The 24,490-nt window shown below is 41.3% G+C and overlaps 1 protein-coding gene across 3 annotated transcripts in view; it reads right to left on the reverse strand.

Annotated features, from left to right (window-relative positions):
* Positions 1-22,340, reverse strand: part of PACSIN2 (protein kinase C and casein kinase substrate in neurons 2) — a 62,862-nt gene extending 40,522 nt beyond the window's left edge. For all 3 annotated transcript variants that reach the window (XM_032220886.1, XM_032220885.1, XM_032220884.1), the window contains exon 1: positions 22,204-22,340. The gene's annotated coding sequence lies outside the window, so the exon portion shown is untranslated. The remainder of the gene's footprint in view (positions 1-22,203) is intronic.
* Positions 22,341-24,490: the final 2,150 nt, after the last annotated feature.

Below are 24,490 nucleotides of genomic sequence, written 5' to 3' on the forward strand. Positions count from 1 at the left end.
TGCTTTAACAGTTATTGATTTAAAAGATGCCTTCTTCTCAATACCTTTACATAAAAAGGACAGAGTATTATTTGCATTTACAATTTCTGTACTAAATTATAGTGAGCCAACAGTAAGGTATCAGTGGAAAGTTTTACCCCAGGGAATGCTAAATAGCCCAACGCTTTGTCAATATTATATTAATAATATTTTAAAACATTTTAGAGCCAAGTATAAAGGTATCCTATTCTACCACTACATGGATGATATCTTGCTAGCAATAGAAAAGAATGCACAGGATGCACATTCACAAGTATTTAATGATAAAGGATTTAAAATTGCTTCAGAAAAAATTCAAACTATGCCACCATATTTATATTTGGGACATAGAATCATGACATCTCATGCCTCACCAGTAATTCCAAAACTACCTGAAATGGATAAATGTAGTTTGGTGCAGTTACAACAATATTTGGGTTCAATTAACTGGGCACGTCCCTACATGGGATTAACTACGAGTCAATTACAACCCTTATTTGCATTGCTGGCAGGAGGAAAGGAGCCTGCTGCTATACTAACCATAGGGGACAAAGAAAAAGAGTGTATCAGGTGATTGAGGCAGCCCTAACAAAGACTTGGGTGGACAGGATGGTTTCACACGTTCCTATCTCAGCTGCTATTTTCAATACCAAAAACTTGCCCACAGGGTGTTTGTTGCAAACACAACAGAACAAAGTGTTAGTGATTGAATGGATACACTTAGCAAACAGCCCGGGGAGAACAGTTTCAACAAAACCTCTATTGTTATCCCAGATAATTATAAAGTTAAGAGAGAGAGCTCGAGCTACACTGGGAACGGATCCAGAAACTTTTTACGGATCCAGAAACTTTTTACATTCCATATCCACTACCTTGGTGGGAAAAATATTTTCAAATATCAGATGCACTTCAATTGGCCTTAAGTGACTATTTAGGGACAATTAAATACCACTATCCCACAGATTATAGGTTTTTGTTACTGAATCTACAACATTTACAATTGACTTCCTTACAAAGTAAACTGCCAATTAAAAATGCAGTTACAGTTTTTGCTGACGGAACTAAGAACAGGGGTGCATGTGTGTATCAAATCTCAGGACAGTGGATAACTTACCACACGCACCCTCAGAGTTCAGCACAGCGTTCTGAGTTGGCTGCATCCATATTAGCATTTGAGAAATTAAAAGACCAAACATTTAATTTAATTGTGGATTCATTGTATGTTTACCAAGTGATTAATAACTTGTTTGATGCCTATCTTTCACCAGCCTTAGATAAGCAATTGTTAGATATGTTTTTACAGTTATAGCAATTAATTATGGATAGAAAATTTCAATATTTTGTGGCTCATATTAGGAGTCACCAGTCACTTCCTGGAATACTAACAGAGGGAAATGATTATGCAGACAAAGCCGCTAGGGAAAGTTTTATTGGATTTGCAACTCCATGGGAAAGCCATGAGTATTTTCATCAAAATGCAAAAGCCTTAGTGAAGATGTTTGGAATTTCAAAAACTGAGGCTGTAGCAATCATCCAGCAGTGCTCAACCTGTAGCAGGCAAGGTAACGCAATTCCTATGGGAGTTAACCCCCGAGGAATTAAACGATGTGAGATATGGCAAATGGATATCACACAATACCCTTCTTTCGCACCCTGGAAATATATTCATGTCACAGTGGATACCTTTTCAGGTTTTATTTTTGCAAGCCCACAGCGGGGGGAAGCAACCAAACAAGTGATCAACCATTGTATGCGCTCTTTTTCAGTCTTAGGAAGCCCCCTGGAGATTAAAACAGATAATGGACCCGCATACAGTAGCGCTGCATTTGCTACCTTTTGTGATCAATGGAAAATTGTCCATAAATTTGGCATCCCATACAATTCCCAAGGACAAGGAATTGTAAAAAGAGCAAATTTAACACTAAAAATGATGCTTGATAAACAGCAAGGCCCCTTTAAGATAGGGCTGCCTGAAATCCAAAACCGTTTGAGTAAAGCCTTATACACACAGAATTTTTTAAATCTTACAGGCTCACCCATAGCTTCCACAGCTGGGGAAAGACATTTTCAGCATAGCGTAGTTTCTCCCCACCCTCTTGTTTATTACAGACAATTACCAGACCCTCAGTGGAAGGGCCCAGTGGAGCTCGTTACCTGGGGACGTGGATACGCTGCTGTGCAACTCCCGGACAGAGTGTTGTGGGTTCCTGGAAGATGCGTACGACCGTTTCATGAGAGACCAGTGAAGACAGATGATAAAAAGGATCCCGAAGCAAGCCTATCCCTTTTGTTTCAAACAACAGACGACTAGAATTGCTGCTGCTCCCACTGTTATTCCTGTGAGCTGTGCGTTGACTGCAGGATCCCGTGTGACATTGTGATAATTGAACAGTATCTTGAGGAAAATTTTTCCTATACCAATCCTTCTCACACTGAACTTCGTATCACACCAACAGTACAACAAGCTATTGACAATCCTTTTTATAACCATTATCACCAAGGATCTCTTGACCCCTCTTTTGATATCTAGTACTCAAGATGAAAATCCGTCCGGAACAGGTCGTTGGCCGGTCACATGTTCCCAGAGTACGTCAGCCCCGATGCCCATTTTTCAGAGGACCTTCGCCTGGACAGGAAATGGGTTTTTGGGATTTTTGGGCTCCTCCGATGTCTTGTAAGCATTTTCTGTTACACCTTCTGGTAATGATGTTGGGAATGGGAATTGTGCTTTTAATTGTATGGGGGGCATGTGAATATGAACGCAAAAATAAGAAGGGAATAGTGGAGGATATTCAAGAAATTCCTTTCACACACAACCACTCAAAAAGAGCGATCATTCCATACTCCAATGGGGAAAACTGCAATTCTCAAGGGATATGCATCTACCCTCACAATACATACGGAGAAGCCAATACACAAGTTACCTTAACTTGTTATTTGAAAAATCCAGCTGCAGCGTGTTTAATTACATGGCAATTTTTGCCTGCAAAATTCAAAAAGGCAATCCAAAATGTGAGAGGTATTTCACACCCGAAAGAGAACGGCTGTTTATCACACATTAAAGTAAAAATCACAGAAAATTCTATAGGTTGGTATCAATGCACACAATACCAAAAAGGGTTACCTAATAAAATAATAAAAACAGAAGTAACCTCAAGAGCAAGTATAAAATTTCCCCCAGTTAGTGAGTGGTTCTTAACATTATTGAGTTATCAACAAGAGATGGGAGGAGACAACTCTCACCACCTAACAAAAAGAGAGATAAAAGAGGACATTTGCACAGCCTGTTTACAAAAAACCAAACAAGGCAAAACAATTTCCATGACCTTAATATATTATACTATGAAACCTGAATGCAATGGAACTTTAATACCACCATGCACACATAACAATACACAATACAATCAATGCTATACACCAAATGGGATACAATGTTATGAACCAAAAGCGGTAGGACCTATAACAAGTAGCATCTATGTTTATGGCTATAAAGGAGGATCTAGTTTAAAACATCAATTTCTTACAGCACAAAGATTATCAGGATACATAGCCCATAATGTTTCAAAGGGAATGGCACCCATTACTGTTTGTTTTGATACATGTTTAGCAATTGCTATAGGGCAAGGAACAGGATCCACAGGGGTAACCTGTGGAGGACAGTCGTGGGAACAATCATATATCCAAAACCACAGATATTTATTCACTCGCTCAACACTCTCAGCACATGGAGGCTATACCCAACCGAGTGTATATTGGTATACAAGTGGCTATGGACCTAACAATTTCGATCTTTCTATTACTCCAGTCACTACTGATTGTCAATCCCATCACTGCACACCACTCTGCCTTTCTGCGCAGGTAGCAGGTACTTTAGGTACCCGATACTATCATTATGGTATTGGTATAGATAAAGCAGGAAAGGATCCTTATGGATATATTATTGTAAAGACTGAAGCAACAAAATTGACAAATCAACCTGTAAAGTTTTTTTGGAGTTATGAGCAGGAGATTGCTAAACTTAACGATCTACCTACACCTCCAAAAGCAAAAAATATGTTTATTAATTTGGCTCAAGAAGTTGCTACAGAACTTATGTTAAAAAATTGTTTTGTATGTGGAGGAACCACTATGGGAGATCGCTGGCCATGGCATGTACAAGAAGCAAACTATACTGAAATAGCTCAATGGAAAGGGAACTTCACCTTTAACAACAACTTCAATGAAACCTGGCAAGTTACCTCTCATATAATAGGTCACATATGTTATACCAGAAATAAAAATAATCAGACTAAAAGAAATAAACCTATGGGATTTTTAAAATGTTCTAATGAGTGGGAAAATAACACTTGGGTTTCACAAACTAATATGACCAAACCTGAAAACTCATTGCTGGAAGTAACTAAGTTACGAGGACTTTCAGACCCTGAAAATGATACTATTGTGTGGAATTCACCTGATGGGTTATATTGGATATGTGGTAATTTTGCCTATAATATGTTACCCGCGGGGTGGTATGGGTCATGCATCTTGGGAGCGATTCAACCTTCATTCTTCCTAATGCCTATAGAGAAAAAACAAAAATTGGGAGTCCCTGTATATGATACTCTTGAAAGACGTAAACGTACAATAGATCTTGCTAAAGGGATAAAAATAGGTAACTGGAAGGATGATGAGTGGCCCCCTGAGAGAATTATTGCATATTATGATCCTGCGACGTGGGCACAAGACGGTTCGTGGGGATATAGAACGCCGATATATATGATAAATCGCATTATTAGATTACAAGCTGTATTAGAAATAATTACAAATGAAACTGCATTGGCATTAACTAAGCTTGCAAAAGAAAGTGTATTGTCAAGAACTTATATTATGCAAAATCGTTTAGCCTTAGACTATTTGCTCGCTGCCGAAGGCGGAGTGTGTGATAAATTTAATCTTAGTAATTGTTGTATACAAATTGATGATTCTGGAATTGTGATAGAAAAAATAACTCGAACTATGATACAAACTGCACATGTTCCTGTACAAACTTGGAAAGGCATATTGGACACTGACGGTTGGCTTGGAGGTATTTTTAACAATTGGAAGCAAGGTTTATTTTTTATTGGGATGATATTTTTGGGATTAACTATGTTGCCATGCATAATACCATTATTGAGATCCACTATGCAGAGTATTGCGGACGCGACTATCCAGAAGCATCACGCATTATTAATAAGTGTCAATACATCAGAATTAATAATCCCTGGATATCCAATGGAAGGGGGATTTGTGAGAAAGAAACAACCCATGGCAATTGCTTCCATTTAAAAAATAAAAAAGGAGGAGATGTGGGAAATTACCCCATAATTGGCTGGGTGAAATTAGCTGGGATCAATAGGATAGGATAGAATATCTCAATATCTATCTGGATCAAAAGGATCCCAGTGAACATTTGCCAAGAGCCATATGGAAAAAACAGTCCTGGGAAAGCTTTAGATAAGGAAGCCGAATTCATTTCGAGTGTCTATGTGAATAGCAATACACAGATACACACAGAGATGAGAGGCCTCTATTATCTGAGATATAAACACACAGAATTAGCCTTGCATCCTTTTGTCGCCTCGTGTAACAAATCAGTCATTCCCATATGCCTAATGTAGCTTACAATTCCATACCTCCTCATTTCCCCTTATCAAAAAGTACCTTTTGTCCCTCCTCCCTGCCTTTCTGCCAGAATGTGTAATCAAGAAGTGATTTGTAACATACTGTGAGATTCTTTGTTTGTATTAAACTGCTGACTAGCTTTCTTTGAACTTTCCTAATAAAAAGTGTTCTGGTTTAACCAGAAACCACCATTTTCACCCAGTCTGCAGTGCGCGTGTGTCTCATTGCCAAAGCAGCCTAGGAATTAGAGATTCGTGAAGTGGTCCATCGGATTGTGAGAATGCTTGTATCATCAATGCAAGCTCACTCTTACAATGAACAAAACATGAGCTTTTAAAATAGCTGCAAATATTTTGGTTACTTGAATAATCAAAAGTATTTTAAGCTGATTACTGGCCAAATGAGCCTCAGATGTCTGTTGGCCTGCTGTCTCTCAGCTAGCAACCAGTGGTGGGATTCAAATAATTTAACAACCGATTCTCTGCCCTAATGATTTCTTCCAACAACCAGTTCAACTAACTGCTCAGAAAATTAGCAACCGGTTCTCGCGAAGTGGTGCGAACTGGCTGAATCCCACCACTGCTAGCAACTTACCTGATTTGTGTCCTGCATTTAATTTGTACATAAGCCCCCCTCCTCCTATTTTCTCCACACAATAACAACTCTGTGAGGTGGGGTGGTTAAGGGAGTGGGTTCTACAAAGGGCAGATACCATCAAGAAACCATTTTAAATGTATAAAAAATTATTGACACTCCCATTGAAAACCAAGCATCCACATCCTGAGAAATCATGTTGTTGTTTTCAAATTGGAGGTAAGTCAAAGTTGTCCTTGACTTATGACCATAACTGAGCCCAACATTTCTGTTGCTAAGTGAGGCAGATGTAAAGTGAGTTTTGTCCCATTTTACAGCTATTTTTGCCACAGTTGTTAAGTGAATCACTGCACTGGTTAAATGAATCATGCAGTCAATAAGGAAATGGCTCCCGTCGTGGACTTTGCTTGTCAGAAACTGGTTGGGAAGGTTAGAAATGGTGATCACGTAACCCCAGGACAGTGAAGCCGTCATAAGTACATACCAGTTGTCAAGCCCCTGAATTTTGATCAGGTGACTATGGAAATGCTGCAATAGCACTTAAACTTATATACTGCTTCATAGTGCTTTTACAGCCCTCTTTAAGCGGTTTACAGCGTCACATATTGTCCCCAACAATCTGGGTCCTCATTTTACTCACTTCAGAAGGATGGAAAGCTGTGTCAACCTTGAGCCTGGTCAGATTCAAACTGCCAAATTGCAGGAAGCTGGCAATCAGCAGAAGTAGCCTGCAGTACTCTAACCACTGCCCCATCAAGGCTCTTGTCACTAAACGAATGGTTATAAACCAAAGACTACCTGTGTTGCCTCCAATTTTTTTTAAAGAATTCTATTTTCCAAGAGGTGGATGCTTGGTTTTTAATGGGAGCATTAATAATTTGTTATACATTCAAGGAGATATAAATCAAGAAGAGAAGCAACTTAGAATCAAGGAGAGAAGCAACCTAGGAGAAATTTCCTGACAGTTAGAACAATTAATCAGTGGAACAACTTGCCTCCAGAAATTATGAGTGCTCCAACACTGGAAGATTTTAAGATGTTGGATAACCATTTGTCTGAAGTGGTGTAGGGTTTGCAGCCTAAGCAGGGGGTTTGACTAGAAGACCTCCAAGGGCCCTTCCAACTCTGTTATTCTATTCTATTTAAAAAGGTTTCTTTATGGTGCAGTATTTCACTTATACCAATGATTCAAAGCTGAATTCTCTTTGCACATTTGGTAATTTCTTGTTGACGGCTTAAAATCCCGGTGGCTCAAAATGAAGTCATTCTTTCTGCAGCACGCAATCATTTTTTCTCCTCCTCTTTAACTATTCATAATGCTTACGTACTGTACTATGTATCCTAACCCTCCCTTTTCTAAATATTTTTCGTGAAATATTTCTAAAAATAGTATCCTCAGTCTTTGATCAAAGATTATTAGAGATTTAGAGATTTATTAATATTTGTAGGCCGCCCTTTTCATTTACTTGTTTCCTCTTTCTCCCAAAAATAAAATATACCCACTTTTGGAAAGATGGTTCAAATCCCTGAAAACTGTTTTTCGCAGAGATTTGATTTTTATTTCTATTTAATGAACATAAAAATATCATTCATCTGGCTTATAGTCTATTGGGAAGTCAAAGAAATTAGAGCCAATTGTTTTCACTCATTAACAATTGATTAGATTTTAATTTATGTGAGCAACTGGAATGTAAGTAATTAGGTAATTAAAAGAAATATTTCACTAGAACAAATATCCTACAGCACTGCCTGAAGAAAACAAGGTAAGCACTATCTCAAGGTTATGCAAACATTCCAAAGATAATTTTGTAGCTCCAACAGCTTTAATCCATTGGAATTAAGAGAAATGACTCATTGATCAAATATATCTTAAATATGCCAAGGACATTTCTCCTCCTCAGGTATGAAATATTCATAACAGTGTGGTTACAAACTTCTCCGTTGCACTGCACTCCACTGTGAATAGTGCAAATGGAGATCGGATGATCACAGGATTCTGCAACAGTCATAAACGCTCATTGATTGGAAGAGCTTGAGAGTCATCTGTATGAGCACAGGAATGCTGCCGTTGTAAATGTGAGGACTGGTCACAAATTTACACATAAATAAACACATGCATATATATATGACACTTTGAGCCTAAAACCCAGCCTGAAGATGGCGAGTGAGACCTCGCTGAAACGTTGCCAAGACAATCTCAATCTTACATGGGAAAAGACCAGCATACCTATACCCGTGAAAATCTTTTCACAGGTGTACTGGTCTTTTTCCATGTAAGATTGAGATTGTCTTGGCAACGTTTCGGCGAGGTCCCACTCGTCATCTTCAGGCTGGTGTTTTCGGCTTCGTGCTTGTGCGAGTAAGGTGTGGCCGGAGCTGTCGTCTTTCTATAAATCTTGGTGGGGGTGTGTGGAGTGCTGGCTTTATTGCTGTAAGTGGGTTGATTGGCTGTGTAGTTGCATCCTGATTGATAGATGGAGTTGATGTTTGTAGATTGGTCGGCTGTTTCGTATCATCCTGTGTGGCTGAGGTGCTGGCTGTGTGTCTGCTGTTCTTTTGTGTTGTAATAACCTGGGTGGTGGGTGGGTTTCGTTTGTTGACTAGAGCTGGTTTCCAGATGTCTGGTAGGTGGGAGGTATCATTACATTTATTCATGTTGTGGGCGTGTTTCTCTATTTTGATGGCTTCCATAATTATTCTCTTGTTGAAGAGTTCTGTTTTGGAGATTAATTTGGTTCCTTCAAAATCAATTTCATGTCCTGTTGCTTTAAGGTGCTGGAAAAGGGAGGAAGTTTTTTCTTCTTTTCTGACTGCGTTCTTGTGTTCTGCAATGCGTGCGATGGAGAATAAATGCACTAATGCAATGGCCCATTTATCAAGAAACATAGCCAAAGCAAGAGAGTAACTATGTCTACCTTCCGAATATGCTCATTTAATGTAATGTAATTTGGATGAGGGACAATGGTCTACAAATGAACCCGGGCATGACTTGAGTGATTTTGAGTGCATGGAGCCTCAGGTTCCAAGTGTTTGTCATTCTTTCTTCTGGGTTGCACTACCCTGTTTAGACCCAGTTTACAACCAAGAGGTTTTCTGGACTTAAAGAGCAGGTGGTGGACAAAACCACATCTAAAATACTGCATTCAGTTTTGGTCACTACAAAGATGTGGAGACTCTAGAAAGAGTGCAGAGAAGGGCAACAAAGATGATTAGGGGACTGGAAACTAAAACATAGGAAGAACAGTTGCAGGAATTGGGTATGTGTAGTTTAATGAAAAGAAGGACCAGGGGAGACATGATAGCAATGTTCCAATATTTGAGGGGCTGCCACAGAGAGGAGGAGGGTCAACTTATTTTCCAAAGCACTCAAAGGTCAGACAAGGAATAATGGATGGAAACTGACCAAGGAGAGATTCAACCTGGAAATAAGGAGAAATTTTCTGACAGCGAGAACAATCAACCCATGGATCAGAAGTTGCCTTCAGAAGTTGTAGGAGCTTCATCACTGGAAGCTTTCAAGAAGAGACTGGACTGCCATCTGTCAGAAATGGTGTAGGGCAGTGAGGGCTAACCTTTTCGTTGTTGGGTGCCAAAAATGCGAGTGTGCATGCACAATAGCATGTGTATGTGCTAGCACCCCTAACGCAAAGCACCCCCTCACTTGCACATGCGCACACAACATACCTCCCACGCTCCCCCCACACATGTACCACACTGCTCGCCTCCAACTCTTGGTATTTCCTCTGGGGGCCGGGGTAGGCCGAAAATCAGCTGGCTGGCGTGAATATGCGTACTGGAGCTGACGGCTCTTGTGCCAACAGATATGACTCTGTGTGCCACCTGTGTGTAGGGTTGGACTAGATGACCTACAAGGTCCCTTCCAACTCTATTAATCTGAGGGTGTGTGAAGATTAGGAGAGCGCTCCGTTTTGTGCACCAGCTGTGACCTTTCCTGGATCGTGACTCCCTGAGCTAGACAAGAGTAGCCTAGATATCTCTCGTCCTGACTACCGCAATACCGTGACCCGTCAAAACCGCACTCGACTAAACCGCGCCCGATTAAACCGCGTCGCTGACATCATCAACAGGGCGACAACAGCCAGCGCGGAGAAAGAAGGGCGCTTTAAATAGCGCTTTGAAAGCAAGCCGATTCAACTTAAGGTAAGGTTTAGGTTTAGGGTTAGCTTTAGGGTTAGCTTTAGGGTTAGGTTAAGGGTTAGGGTTAGGTTTACGGTTAGGTTAAGGGTTAGGGTTAGGTTTAGGGTTAGGTTAAGGGTTAGGATTAGGTTTAGGGTTAGGTTAAGGGTTAGGTTTGGGGGGGTTAGGTTTAGGTTTAGGAGTTAATTTTAGGTTTAGGGCTTACAGTGTGCTTCTGTCTCCGCGCTGTTGTCGCCCTGTTGATGACGTCAGCTATGCGGTTTAGTCGGACGCGGTTTAGTCGAGCACGGTTTTGTGGTGGAACCCCGCAATACACTCTGCATTGAAATCCATTTGGAAGCTTCAGTTAGTGCAACTGGCTTGTCTTGTTTATGCTCTTTTCGTTTCTTCCTTTTTATTCTTGTAAACTGCCTAGCCTTGCAGCGAGATAGATGGCAAATACATTTAATAAACACATACATACACAAACAAAAAAATAAACAAAGTAAACAAATGTGTGTTGTAATTCAGCTCATTGAATTATGAGAGCAAGCCAATTTTCTACATATCTCCAGCAAATACTCCTATTCATGAAAAAAGTAAACAAAAAGAACAGTAATTTAGTGATAATTTATATTCTCCAAAGTCTGAGCATTTAAAAATCAGCAGTTTTGACTAGCCCAAAATCCCACTAAAGTAACCAGTCAGCCAGCTTTTTATGTCAGTGGTTAGATCCTTCATTGTGGAGATGCAAATATCAAAGTGTGTCAGCAACACTAGATTTGGAAAACAGTCTGATTACCATCTCAAAGATATAAATTCAAGTGATGCTCAGGGAAAAAAAAACTTAGTAAAATCCACAAGGGATTAATCAAAACTAAATTAGAAAATATACAGAGAGTCAACCCACTTTATTATCTTTTATTGCAAGCTCCATTTATTTTTCCTATATATGTATATGTAAGTGTGCAATCTTGATTTGCAAGAGTCTTACAATCAATCTTTTTCCATTCTGCCTTCATTTTATTCATATTCTACGTCTGGAAGTTTGGCTTAGGTTGAGCGATTGGTAAATCCATACTGGCTACCAGCCCATTTTATATCTAGGCAGTCCAAATGAGTTAATTTGAATGCTAATCATTATGTTAATGTAATTTAAGGCTGTGAATTATTAGTTTATTAGTGATACAGTTAAGGCACACTTAATACTTAGATGGTACAGATTTTTATTTCACTGTTTTAATTTCATATTACTAATACATTCTTAGGTTGCATAATTTTTCAGATTAAAAAAAAACTATGCTAGGCATTGTTTCCATACAACAGCTGTCCTGCTTAAGCCGGGGGCTGGACTGGAGGATCTCCAAAGTCCCTTCCAGCTTATTCTATTCTATTCTATTCTATTCTATCATTGTTTTCACAAAGACTATGGCAGAATTATTGCAGGATCTACCAGAATAGTTGGAGATAAGTTTTAACTTAACTAAACATTAAGGCCATAGGCCTGTGATGGTGAACCTGTGGCACTCGGAGCCATTTCTGAGGGCACATGAGACATTGCTCTGTCAGCTCCAATGCGCACATGGCCAGCTGATTTCGGCCTTGATTTTTAGCTCTTTTCCAGAGGCTTCCCTGAAGGGCGAAAAACAATCCAACTTCCAGTTTATGCATTGGGCTGTTTTTCGCCCTCTGGCAACTTCAGGAGGCTTCCCTGAAGCCTCAGGACGGGAAAAAACGGCCCAATGGGTGACCCGGAAGTCCATTCCCAAACTTCCGGTTTGCACCTTGGGCCATTTTTCACCCTCTGGAAACTTCGGAAGGCTTCCCTGAAGCCTCTGAAGGGCGAAAAATAACCGAACGCGCAAACTGGAAGTCAGAAAATGGGCTGTTTCTGTCCTCCAGAGGGGCGAGGGAGGCTGTTTTTGCCCTCCCCAGGCTCCCAGAAAGCCGTGCGCGCATGCACGGGGCGGGGGGGGTTCATGTGTGCATGCGCAGGGGTATGGCATGGGGGGCATTAAAGTATGAGGGTGGGAATGCAAGTGCTTTTGGCACCCAAAGAGAAAAAGGTCAGAGGCTTTAAATCTCAAAGATACAGGAACATGCTAACCTGCCTTTCCAGTTGGACTAAAAACTGTTCTTACACAAGATTAAGGTATTTTCCTAGACATTCTTTAGTTCATAGTCAGGCATTAATTTCAGTCTTTCTGAGGAGCATAATAAATCTGCTTGGTTTTCTTCTGAGAATAGAATAAACCTTTTATATATGTTTTCGTAGATTTTCATGGGTGCAGGTATGCTGGTCTTGTTGTATTCGGGTCTTTTCCCATGTAAGATTGAGATTGTCTTGGCAACGTTTTGGCGAGGTCTCACTCCCAAGACAATCTCAATCTTACATGGGAAAAGACCCGAATACAACAAGACCAGCATATACCGTGTTTCCCCGAAAATACGACATGTCCTCATAATACAGCAATGCCACATTTTTCCGGTGGGCAAAAATATAAGCCCCCCCCTGCATATAATCCCCCTGGACAACCCCCCACCTCCGGCCAGGCAGCGCGCCACTCACCAACCTAGCAGTATCCTGAAGGTGCCAAGCCGCGGGAACCTGGGGGGGGGGGCAAAGGTGATCACGTTGCTTGGCGCCTCCAGGATACCATTAGTTGGTGAGCAACGCTGTGCCCAGCTGAAGAGGGGGGTTGCCGGGTGGCTGCTCGTGAGCGTGGTCGCTTCATGGCTGTTGTGTTGAGCTGCTGCGACCGCAACACAGCGATTCGCCCATGAGGCTGTGCCCGGCTCTTTGGGAGCCCGCTCACAAGAGAGCAGCTGCCCAGCAACCCCAAAACAATAAACCCTCCCCCCATAATAAAGCTCAAGCCATATTTTGTAAGTAAAAGAAGATATATATATATATATATATATATAGATAGATAGATAGATAGAGAGAGAGAGAGAGAGAGAGAGAGAGAGAGAGAGAGAGAGAGAGAGAGAGAGAGAGACACACACATAGCAAGATTTTATAACTGCCAACGGTAACTGCTTATATCAAAGTAGAGCAGAATATCATGCAAAACACTTGGTAAATTAGTTACAACTGCTTAAAAATTCTACAGTCTGTCAAACTATTAAACTGTAATGTCTCCCTGGACTTTCAACTCAATTATGAAATAGAGTTGCATCACACATTAAGATACTACTGTTGTGGCCCAGGTCGCTTCCTTAGCAGAAGCAGCAATCAATAGAGTTCTTTATTGCTTTGATTAAAGGCCACACCAAATAACCCTACCACAGCTGGTAAGGCGCTACCCCACGCTAATCTGAAGGCAGCCACCCTCAGTCCCCCAAACAAAAGCCCGTAAACAATAAAGTCCAAAGAAAAGGTGCGAGGTCCAGAGTCAAGGCCAAAGACAAGCCCACAAGCCCGAAGGCAAACCACAGGCAGGAGCCACCAGTCAAAGTATAGGGTTTCCTGCCTAGGCAGGGGGTTGGAATAGAAGACCTCCAAGGTCCCTTCCAACTCTGCTATTGTATTGTATTGTAAAGCCGGGGGAGTGTAAGTCAAAACAAACAATTGTTCCTGACAAAGACAACTCCCCCCTCCCCACAGCTTCTCCTTAAGTCAACCTACACTAGGTGTTCTATATGAGGAGGTGCAGGGTGCCTCCCAAGTAGCCTTGCAGTCCTTCTCTGGCCTTGCCTAAGCTCCACTCTTCGTGTCCTTGGATCAAGTGGAGGACGCAGCTGTTCTTCATCAGAGGGGATCTGCTGCCTATCAACACCGCTGCCTGTCAGCAGCCCATCCTCCTCCGTGTCTGTGAGGGCAGGCGGCTCTCTGTTCGGTTGACCACCTCCCCCAATGCCTAAGGGGCCTAGGACATTATTGTCCTCGGCCCTTGGCCTCTCCAAGCATTCCAAGGGACACACGCCATTCCCCATCCGAGGGTCCCGGTTCCCACTCCCAACCGGGCTCCGATGATGTCATGGCAACTACGGTATTTTACAGGATGTTACCAAAAGATACACCATTTCTAAATATGCTAATATTCGGATGTATGGAATCTTGTGAGAAGGTAAAATCCTCCATATCTTCTAGCTAGTCCACATGCTAACCTCGTCCATGCCTGACCCCAGGAAACTCCGAGTCACAAAACAAAGAACCAACTTGAGCCTTTCGACCGAGTTTGACACTTTGGATGAAACTGATAGGAAGTCGGCAGATATCAGTAAGTCAATAAGGAGCCGAGGTGGCGCAGTGGTTAGGGTGGAGTACTGCAGGCCACTTTAGCTGACTGTGATCTGCAGTTCAGCGGTTCAAATCTCACCGGCTCAAGGTCGACTCAGCCTTCCATCCTTCCGAGGTGGGCGAAATGAGGACCCGGACTGTGGGAGCAAGTTGCTGACTCAATTTGCTAAAAAATTTGTAAACTGCTTAGAGAGGGCTGAAAGCCCTATGAAGCGGTAAATAAGTCTAATAAATAAATAAATAAATAAATAAATAAATAAATAAATAAATAAATAAATAAATAAGAACCATCAGAAATTCCCCCAGGATATGAAAATCCTTTACTTTCTCTCTCTCTCTCTCTCACACACACACACACATTTTCCCCAAACATGGACGCATCACCCAAGGTCAATACCAAGGCACATAAAGAGGATGAAAATGGACAAATGTGACTGCCATTCAAGTAAACATTTCTTTCAGGATATAGAGATTACACCAATTAATAAATTAAAGACCCCTTTTTTTTCTGACAGCTACCTTCAAAATCTACAGGGGGGATGCTTGACCATCCCGTTTTGGGCCATTAATTACAATTTCCAATAATTCCTAATTGGCAAGCTCTGTTGCTCAGAGGAATATATATATATATATATATATATATATATATATATACATACACACACACATACATACATACATACATACATACATATATACATATATACATATATATACATATATATACATATATATATATATATATATATATATATATATATATATATATATATATAAATGTAACGTGGGTAGCCAGCTTTCGACCCCTATACTGCACGTTATGCTGTTGAAATAAACTTTGCTCCAAATAATCTATGAAGGACTTGGTCTGGAGTCGAACTCAGAATTTTCTTCTAATACTAGCCTATCTTTCCAGAAGGCCTTATGAATGCACTGTTTGAAATCCTACCATTTTGTGCAATGTCTCTAGAAAGAAAATGTTATGTGCAATAATAATATACAGCATGTCTGGCCTTCCTCCTGAGCAGTTTCCCAATACATTCGTGACTGGGATTTCCTGTAAAAAATTGCAGTGTTCTGATTACACAATAGGAGGATAAGAAATGTAGTGCAAGTAATTAATATATATATATATATATATATATATATGTATGTATGTATGTATGTATGTATGTATGTATGTATGTATGTATGTATGTATGTATATTATTCCCAGTGCAAAATGAAAATGTAAAGGCAATATCACTAAATTTAGGCTATGCAATGTCATTCACTAGACCGCTCCAGGTCTTTCCGTCCTTGCAAACACTGTAGCTTCAATCATATCTAGTATATATCAATAAAACTATCTCTCCCTCTCATCAGTTTGATCAGGTCTTTCTAGATCTTCCACCATCTTTCAACATACTGCTTTGAATGTGTGTGTGTGTGTGTGTGTGTGTGTGTGTGTACCATATTTTTCAGACTATAAGACACTCTGGATTATAAGACATATATTAACTTTAGAGGAGAAAAACAAGAAAAAAAAATCTGCCTCTGCCTCCGCAACCCGTTTGCTGCCGCCATGGCCCATTCACCACTGCCACCGTCTGTTTTCCACAGCCCATTCGCCGCCACCACCCATTCACCTCCTAGAACAGCTGATCAGCGCCACATCAACCCTCCTTCGCCATAATATTCGAGATATAAGATGCACAGACATTTCCACTCACATTTGGGGGGGATGGGAAGTGCGTCTTATAGTCCAAAAATACAGTATGTATGTACGTACTGTATGTATGTAATTTACTCACTGATTGCTCTTCATTTAATCAATCTACCAACCTACTTTCTCCCCCAAATGAAAATAATCGGATACTTGTGACATTTTGCCTGTGTCACCTTGTTCATGAAATTCCTTTTCCAGAGATAGTTTAGATTGGGTGTTTTGTACATATTAAGGCTCAATCAAGAGCTTATAATAATCAATAATGTTCTTAGAATTATTATTGTCCTTTGCTTTTACTGTACATTCATTCATAGGTCATACAGTTTCCTTTTTGGGCTAAACAATATTATGAAAAGCCCAGAAAAAGAGTAAAAATAGTCAGCTAAAGAATTTGAAGACATGAGATAAAAAAAACAGTAAAGGAAATACAACTAAACCTAAACCTCAATATACAAGCAAAGTTTGCATGCAAAAGCAAACACAAGACAAAGATCAATAGCACAATAAAAGTAATTTTAAAACTGCAAGAAAATTTCAATACCATTAATAATTAATAACATAAGGGAGGAATCAGATGATTTCTAAGAGCTATAGTTAGCGATATTTTTGTGTGTGTGACTTTCTTAGATGTTTCTGAAGAGGGATCAGCCAAAAAAAAAAGGGTAAAGACCTCCTGGTCACAATGGCCATTAAAGATGCTAACAATAACACCTCTTTATACATTGTAAAGGGAGGCGGTGGCCCAGTGGCTAAGAAACTGAGGTTGTTTATCAGAAGGCTGTCAGCAATTCAGCCGTTGGAATCCCTAGCGCCATATAATGGAGTGAGCTCCCGTTACTTGTCCCAGCTTCTGCCAACCTAGCAGTTCGAAAACATGTAAAAATGCAAGTAGAAAAATAGGGACCACCTTGATGGGAAGGTAACAGCATTTTGTGTGCCTTCGGCATTTAGTCATGCCGGCCACATGACCACGGAGACGTCTTTGGACAGCGCTGGCTCTTCTGCTTTGAAAAGGAGATGAGCACCGCCCCCTAGAGTCGGGAACGACTAGCACATGTGTGCGAGGGGGACCTTTACCTTTACTTTATACACTGCAAACTGTTCTCATTTCTACCAAGTTGCTTCATATCTCAACTTTTTTTCTGTTAAACTTCTCATCAGTTCCAACCAATTGCTTTTTCTCATTTCTCCACCCATCCATTCATTTCATCCTCATTCGTTCTCTTTATTCATTTGACAATTAATTGTCAAGCTGTCATTTGTGATTTGACCGGGAAGATATCAAAGGGATGGATAGCTTCTGCCTTTTAGGCTCAACCTTCAACAACAAGCGAAAAAGCAACCCAAAAATATGCACAAGCCAGGGATGGATAGAACAGCCATAAAAAAGCCCTTGGAAAAGTTATTCAAATGCTGTGGTCAGCACTGCACCAAAATCATGCAAGCTGCAGAATTCTCGGTGATATTATGGAAGTAAAAGTTGGACTTTGGCCAGCCAAGGAAACAAACCGAAGGATTATCAAACAAATCTACCCAGAGTTTTCACTCAAGGCACAAATCATCAGGGTCAAATTATCCTACTTTGGACACATCCTTCACAGCTTCATCTCTCTGGAAAAGATCAAAGGAAAGAAGAGGACAACCAGCAGCAAGGCAGATGGACTCAGATACGAAGGCAATGAGTGTCCCACTGGGAGGCTTGAAAGAACAGGTTAGGAATGAATCATCATGGAGAAGATCTCTCTATGCAGTTGCTAGGAGTCAAAAATGATTTAATGGCACATACACAATCTATCTCTTTCTACGAGAAAAAACTCCACAACATACTTCCTTGCCACTGGTTAACTCACCAACATTTGTATTTAATCCTCAACCGTTCAGGCAATTTTTGCGCAGATTCATCTTGTACAACAACTGTGTCTTTTCGGGGAGTGGCAGACCATTCTCTCAATAATTCATCATGCCTTAGCTATCTCTTATTTGGACTAAAGTCTTTAAATAGACTGCCCTTAAATGCAGCGTTATCTAGTCCAGAACGAAGCCATGCAAATGTTACACTGGCGCTCTTCAATGTGTTTATTAGATGGCTCCGCATTGTTAACTAGTTACCAACTGGTTTTTGGGAGCAATTCAAAGTGCTGCAGATCCATCTTTATAAGCCATTCAAGACCCAGCCCTGAATATTTAGGGATTGCTCATCTCCAATCATTTCTGTCCACCCTATAAGATCAGATAGGGTTCCTGTACTCTGGGTTCTATAAAACAAAACTGTATCATTCTTATTAGAGCCTACAGCAGTCGTGCCAAACCTATGGCACACGTGCCAGAGGTGGCACATACAGCCCTCTCTGTGGGCATGCACGCCGTCACCCCAGCTCCGCTTCGGGTCTTTGTTGCGCATGCGCACGCACTTCCCACCAGCCAGCTGGTCTTTGGGTTTCTGCTGTGAATGTGTGGGGCGCGCATGTGAGGGGCGCGCATGCACACCTTGTGGTTTTATCGGGACATGGGTGCATGCGCCCATACCTTGCAGTTTGGGTGCATACGTGCACTTTGGGCAATCGGTGTCTAAAAGGTTCACCATCTCTGGCTTAGGGACATGCCTTATCTATTGTTGAACCTGTTCTCTGGTATTTCCTCTGGTCTGTTTTTCTCTGACCCAGCTGACCTTCAAGAAAACTGTAAAAAGCCCGGTTTTTCCAAGAGGCCCAGGCTATAATATGAATATGTTCTTTTCAATTTCTGCATTCCTTCCGTAATATAATGCTATTATATTACAGTGCTTATTCCTCTATAGTTTGCTACCTTGCTTCTAATCAGACAGGTTTTACACAAAAGTCAAAAAAATTGTTTGTCTAGCTCAGGGGAGCCCATAGTAGAGCCTCACACACCAAAAAGGGACAATATATTGGATATTCTGGCCAAAAGTCATTTAAGAAAAAGCTTGTACACCAAATTGTAGCCAAAACAGGACAGAAGCTCATGCAAGATTCTATGCACAAGTGATAGTAATTTGGCAACAATACCCATACTTCCAAACAGTATGAGGAAGTATAAGGTTCACATGTTACACATAAATATAACAGAATTTAATCAATGTTGTTTTAGCAGAATTTGGGAAGATTCAACTGTCATCATTACTGGGGGAGGGATTTAAGAGAATCTCAAAACAGCATAACTGATTATTTCATAACAGTTATATTTCTATTTCCAATTTGATCCATTTGCTGCCGTTCAAGCGGGATCTTCCAACTTATCAGGATTAAGCCTCAGTTTATTCATTCATATTTAATCCTTCGCGGAGCTCATTTAACACTTCGTAGCATATGTTAGAATTTATAATCTACAAACTCGGTCGAGATATAAAAAAGCACGAAAGACCACAGAACTTTCAGGATTTCAGATTGCTATTGAACAAAAGTTTGGGGTTTTTTTTTGGGGGGGGGGGAACACTCAATATCACTACCTATAGATAACCCTGCAAGAATTTGTCTCCACTTTCCACATTGGTCAAATCTCCCAGATGGATCCCATGGTTGATGGCATGAAATATAGAGCATTCAGTAGGAGCACACTCCCCTTACTATTATTACTAACCCTAAAAAAATTTGAAGACTGAGTCACTATGTTAATATAAAATGAACAATTATGGTCAGCAAAATCAAGATAGCTTACTGCTCTGTATGTCTATTTTTTTTCCCTATTTGCCGTACCTTGAATAATATCATACTTTTTTTTTCTTTTCCATGGTTTGGATCTCATCAAATCAAGGGTGTTTTTCCACCAAATATCTAAACATTACTTGGTATCCTGGACCTAAAGGGTTAATTTTGGATCTAGGTGGTTTCTCTTCTAAAATTGTAAATGTGTCTCATTCCATATATATATAATTACTACTGTATTTATCGCCACATCTACAACTTTGGCTGGCAAACTATTTTTTTTTCCTATTTAACCATCCTAATTCTCAGACTGCCTGGACAGGTCTCTGCAGTTTTCTTGAAAAGGTTCTTCAGAAGTTGTTTGCCATTTCCTCCTTCCTAGGGTTGAGGCAAAGTGACTGGCTCAAGGACACCCAAGTGGCTGTGTGCCTAAGTCAAGACTAGAACTCACAGTCTCCTGGTTTCTAGCATGGTGCTTTCATAATTAAAAGCCAAATCCAAAACAAGGTTTACAAGGAAAAGGTGAAAGATAAGCTAACTAAAGAACTTTTTCATTAACTGAATGCCAATCCAGATTGACAGATTCAGTGTTAGCACATTATTCTAATGTTCATACTATTGAATCATATTCTAAGCTACAAGATGTATGCATGCAGCCTCTGGTTTGTTAACATTTGGTATATCATGCAAACCCAGATAATTTTATAATTAATTAACCATGGTTAAGGTAACCAGAGGTGTGATTAAAGAACGAGCAGTGAGCAAGTGCTTCAATTCCAAAGCAACCATCAGGCTGCAAGGTAGAATATATTTGTCTAATATATTCCATGTAAGAAGGAAAATATTATGAAATCAATGAATACTAATTTATCTTTCTAACCAAGCCAGACTACAAGTAGTCCTCAATTTACAATCATAATTGAGCCCAAAATTTATTGCTAAGTGAGAAATTTATTAAGTCAGTTTTGCCCCATTTTATGACTTTGCCTGCCACATTTGTTAAGCGAATCTTAAATTAATAACACAGTTGTTAAATGAATCTGGTTTCCCCATTGATTTTGCTAGTCAGGAGATCACTAAAGGGGATCCTATGATCCCAGGACACTACAACAGCCATAAATGTCAGTTGTCAGGTCAGTTATCAGGCATCCAAATGTAAATCACATGACCATGGGGATCTGCAACAGTCATAAATGTGAAAAATGGTCATGTGTTACTTTTTTCCAGTGCTGTTGTAACTTTGAATGGTCCACTAAATGAACTGCTGTAAGCTGAGGACTACCTGTACCGCCAATCTTTATTGTTACATTCTCATTAGCCCTGGTGGCACAGTGGTTAGAGTGCAGTAGTGCAGGCTATTTCTGTTGACTGCTTGCAATTTGGCAGTTCGAATCTCACCAGGCTCAAGGTTGACTCAGCCTTCCATCCTTCCCAGGTAAGTAAAAAGAGAACCCAGATTGTTGGGGGCAATACGCTGATTCTGTAAACCTCTTAGAGAGGGCTGTAAAGCAGTATATAAGTCTAAGTGCTATTGGTCATTCGTTTTTACTAATAACATTTTTTTAAAGGAGACTTGTCCATTCGTCTCTTAGATGCCAGAAGACTCCTGGTCTTTTAAGCTTTCTCCTTTTCATCCTTTTATTACCACCGATCTTCTCCTGAAGGAGTTTTTTTCCCCCTTCATTTTAAATCACTCCGTGAGAAACTAGTTTTGACTCAAAAGTCGTCCAGGCAATTTTGCATGGCTGGAGATGCACAGACACACACACAGACACAACCTCGACCCGTTCCCACAAACGGAGGGCTGGGTCAGCCACCACTCCCACTCCTCCTGCCGGAGGATGGTCTTATAGGAGGAATTCCACCCGCGAGGCAAAGCTGGATCCTCGATCCGCCCTCCCCAGCCTTGGGCGAGGCTCATTGGCCGATGACCTTGAACCAATCGACTTCTTCTTCGACCTACTCAGGGGGCAACGAGCTCCTTCAAAAAAGGGGACCAAAAGGTGATCACAGGAGGATCGCGAGTGGGAAAAGTCCACTTTCAGACTTTTCGCACGACCGGCAGCCTCCACCACCCTGCCAGATCCCCCCCTCCCCCCGGGATCCATCCCGCTAGCCTGCGACCCATCTTCGCTATAGGCTGAATGAGAAAACTCTCTCGACAGGAAGCCGATCTCCCTTCTTCGCTTACTTACTGGTCCACTAAGATCCCCGGCTCCAAGCGGCGAAGAGGAGGGTCCGCCTCAGCCCTTCGCCTCCACGGCGGCTTCCCCGGGGCAGCTCGAATGGCCAAGCAACTCCGATCCCAGCCCCCGCCCCCCTCCCTCCCTCCCTTCCTTCTCGTCGCCTGTCTCAGTTCGGAGGCAAAGGACTCCTTTCACGGCCTCCGCCGTTCTCTCCTGGGCTCTCATTGGCCGCCTCGAGAAGCGGCCCCTCCCGATTGGATGGCGGCGAAAACTGCAGGATATCCGCATCCGCCCCGCTTTTAAGCCGCTCCCTTCGCTTCTGGTGTGGCTTTTTTTTTTTTAAACGAAGGGACCCATCCCGTTGGTTCTCCTCGCGAACCAATCGGCTTCAACTTCCTACTTCGACGGCGGAGAAGTAGGACGCATGCGCGGAGCGAACCTGGAAACCGGGCTGATAACCGTTTTCCAAGGCTTGGATTTGGTGGGATGGAAGATCCTTTTCCAAGGTGGTTCTCGGTGATCTCTGAACTTGGTGGTTGGCTTGTGCGCACATTTTGTTACCCGGTAAGGTAACCAAGCGCCTCCAAGCTAGGCAGGACCAAGGAGTCCACACTCCGACCCTGATCTATAGCGATTTTCTTCTAATTGGATCCCTTCTAATCTTGTAAACGATCCCGTCTCCGTTTAGCCAATCAGAGTCGTGCTTTTTTTCCCAGCTGCTAATCGACGTTACATTTCTAAATTTATTTAGTTTTTCTCCCCAAGAGATTGTGCAACTTTGCTTGTGATCCGAGTTGTTGAAGGAGAGGATTGTGGAAGCAGCATCAAAGTATGGCTATGACTTGATTTCTTTACTCTCCTCCACCCTTAGCTTTAATTCAGGTAGGAGGAATGACGAATAGTTATACCGTAAATCAGCTCACAAGAAATCGGACTAGTTTCAATAACAACAGCCAGCCAATCAAACCATCCGAAATCAGACCATGACTCAGAAGTATCTGAACAAACAACATTCAGACTAAATTGCATCACATAAAAAAGGTATTTAAAAACTTGAGTTCTGACAGATGAGCACAATTCAAAGTGCACTGATGAGGTCTCCTGGAATGGTGACGAAACGCAACCAGAGCTCGAACCAAGAGCCCCAACCAACAATGCATAGATTCGAACCTCGGCCTTTGGGACCAGCAGACATCCCTGGGTCTCGGGAGCTCAGCAGGACCAGTCCTGATTAGATGAGAAGATTCCGGGAATTTCAGCGCTAGAATTTTGGCTGAGAAAATGAAAATCCGGAAAGAAGGCAAACGTTAAGCCAGTCTCTTCTTGTTGCTGAATAATTTGTATGAACATACTACCAGGAGTCACACTTTAAAGCTTATAGGCTCTAGTCTGGAACATCAAAGCCATTCTAGGAAGTTACAGAAAAGCCAAGAGAGTGGATTTCAGTGTAAAATGAAACGTTCGACCCAGGCTTACTTTTCAGGAGGCACCCTTATCCAGAAAGAAAAAGAAGCTGGTATGATACAGATAATTCCTAACCAATTGCACTTTCCTAAATTTTATTAACAGTCACACAAGGTTTGGTTACCTCCTGAGTGTATTACTGAAACATACTGTATATAGGGGGCCTTAAAGAGCATCCAGAATATCTTGTTCAACAGCTATTTGTTAAAGTCAGCTCTCTTAAAGTCCAAAACACTAGTCTGACTAGTTATCTGTGGTTGCATTATGGTGAATTCAAGTATAACATTGACACTTTTCCTCAAAGTTCCTATAACTTCTCCGTCAACCATTTCATCCCTATTGGTAAAATTAAGTCCAGTATAACTGTCCCTCTTGTTCCCTCCTGTTATCTTTTGCATGTCAATGTTGTTAGCTAGCCATGAATTTGCAGGATCCAGTCTGGGTCAGTTACCAGGACCAGAGGTTTAGTGTTCTGAGCTTTCAGCAATGCTGGAACCCATCCTCGAGGAATTCAAGTTCCCTGAAGATGGGTTCCAGCACAAGTCCTAAAGCTTGGAAGACTAAATCTCTGGGCGTGGTGTGTGACCCAGGTTGGATCCTGCGACATTATCCTGGGACATGTATATGTGCCTTTATTCATGTCAGGAACTTGTTTGATCTCACATTCCCTGCAGAGTTAATGTCAGAGTAGTTAAAATTCCCCACTACTACAGTGACTAATCAGCTGTACACCTCAGCTAACTCATTAGCAAAGAGCTCATCTATTTCCTCAAATTGGATTTCAGTGAGAGAACAGTTCCTGAGGGGCAATATGATACTTCTAAGTAAAAAT

Source organism: Thamnophis elegans, chromosome 7, assembly GCF_009769535.1.
Source record: "Thamnophis elegans isolate rThaEle1 chromosome 7, rThaEle1.pri, whole genome shotgun sequence".
In the NCBI taxonomy this organism is placed as follows: Eukaryota; Metazoa; Chordata; class Lepidosauria; order Squamata; family Colubridae; genus Thamnophis; species Thamnophis elegans.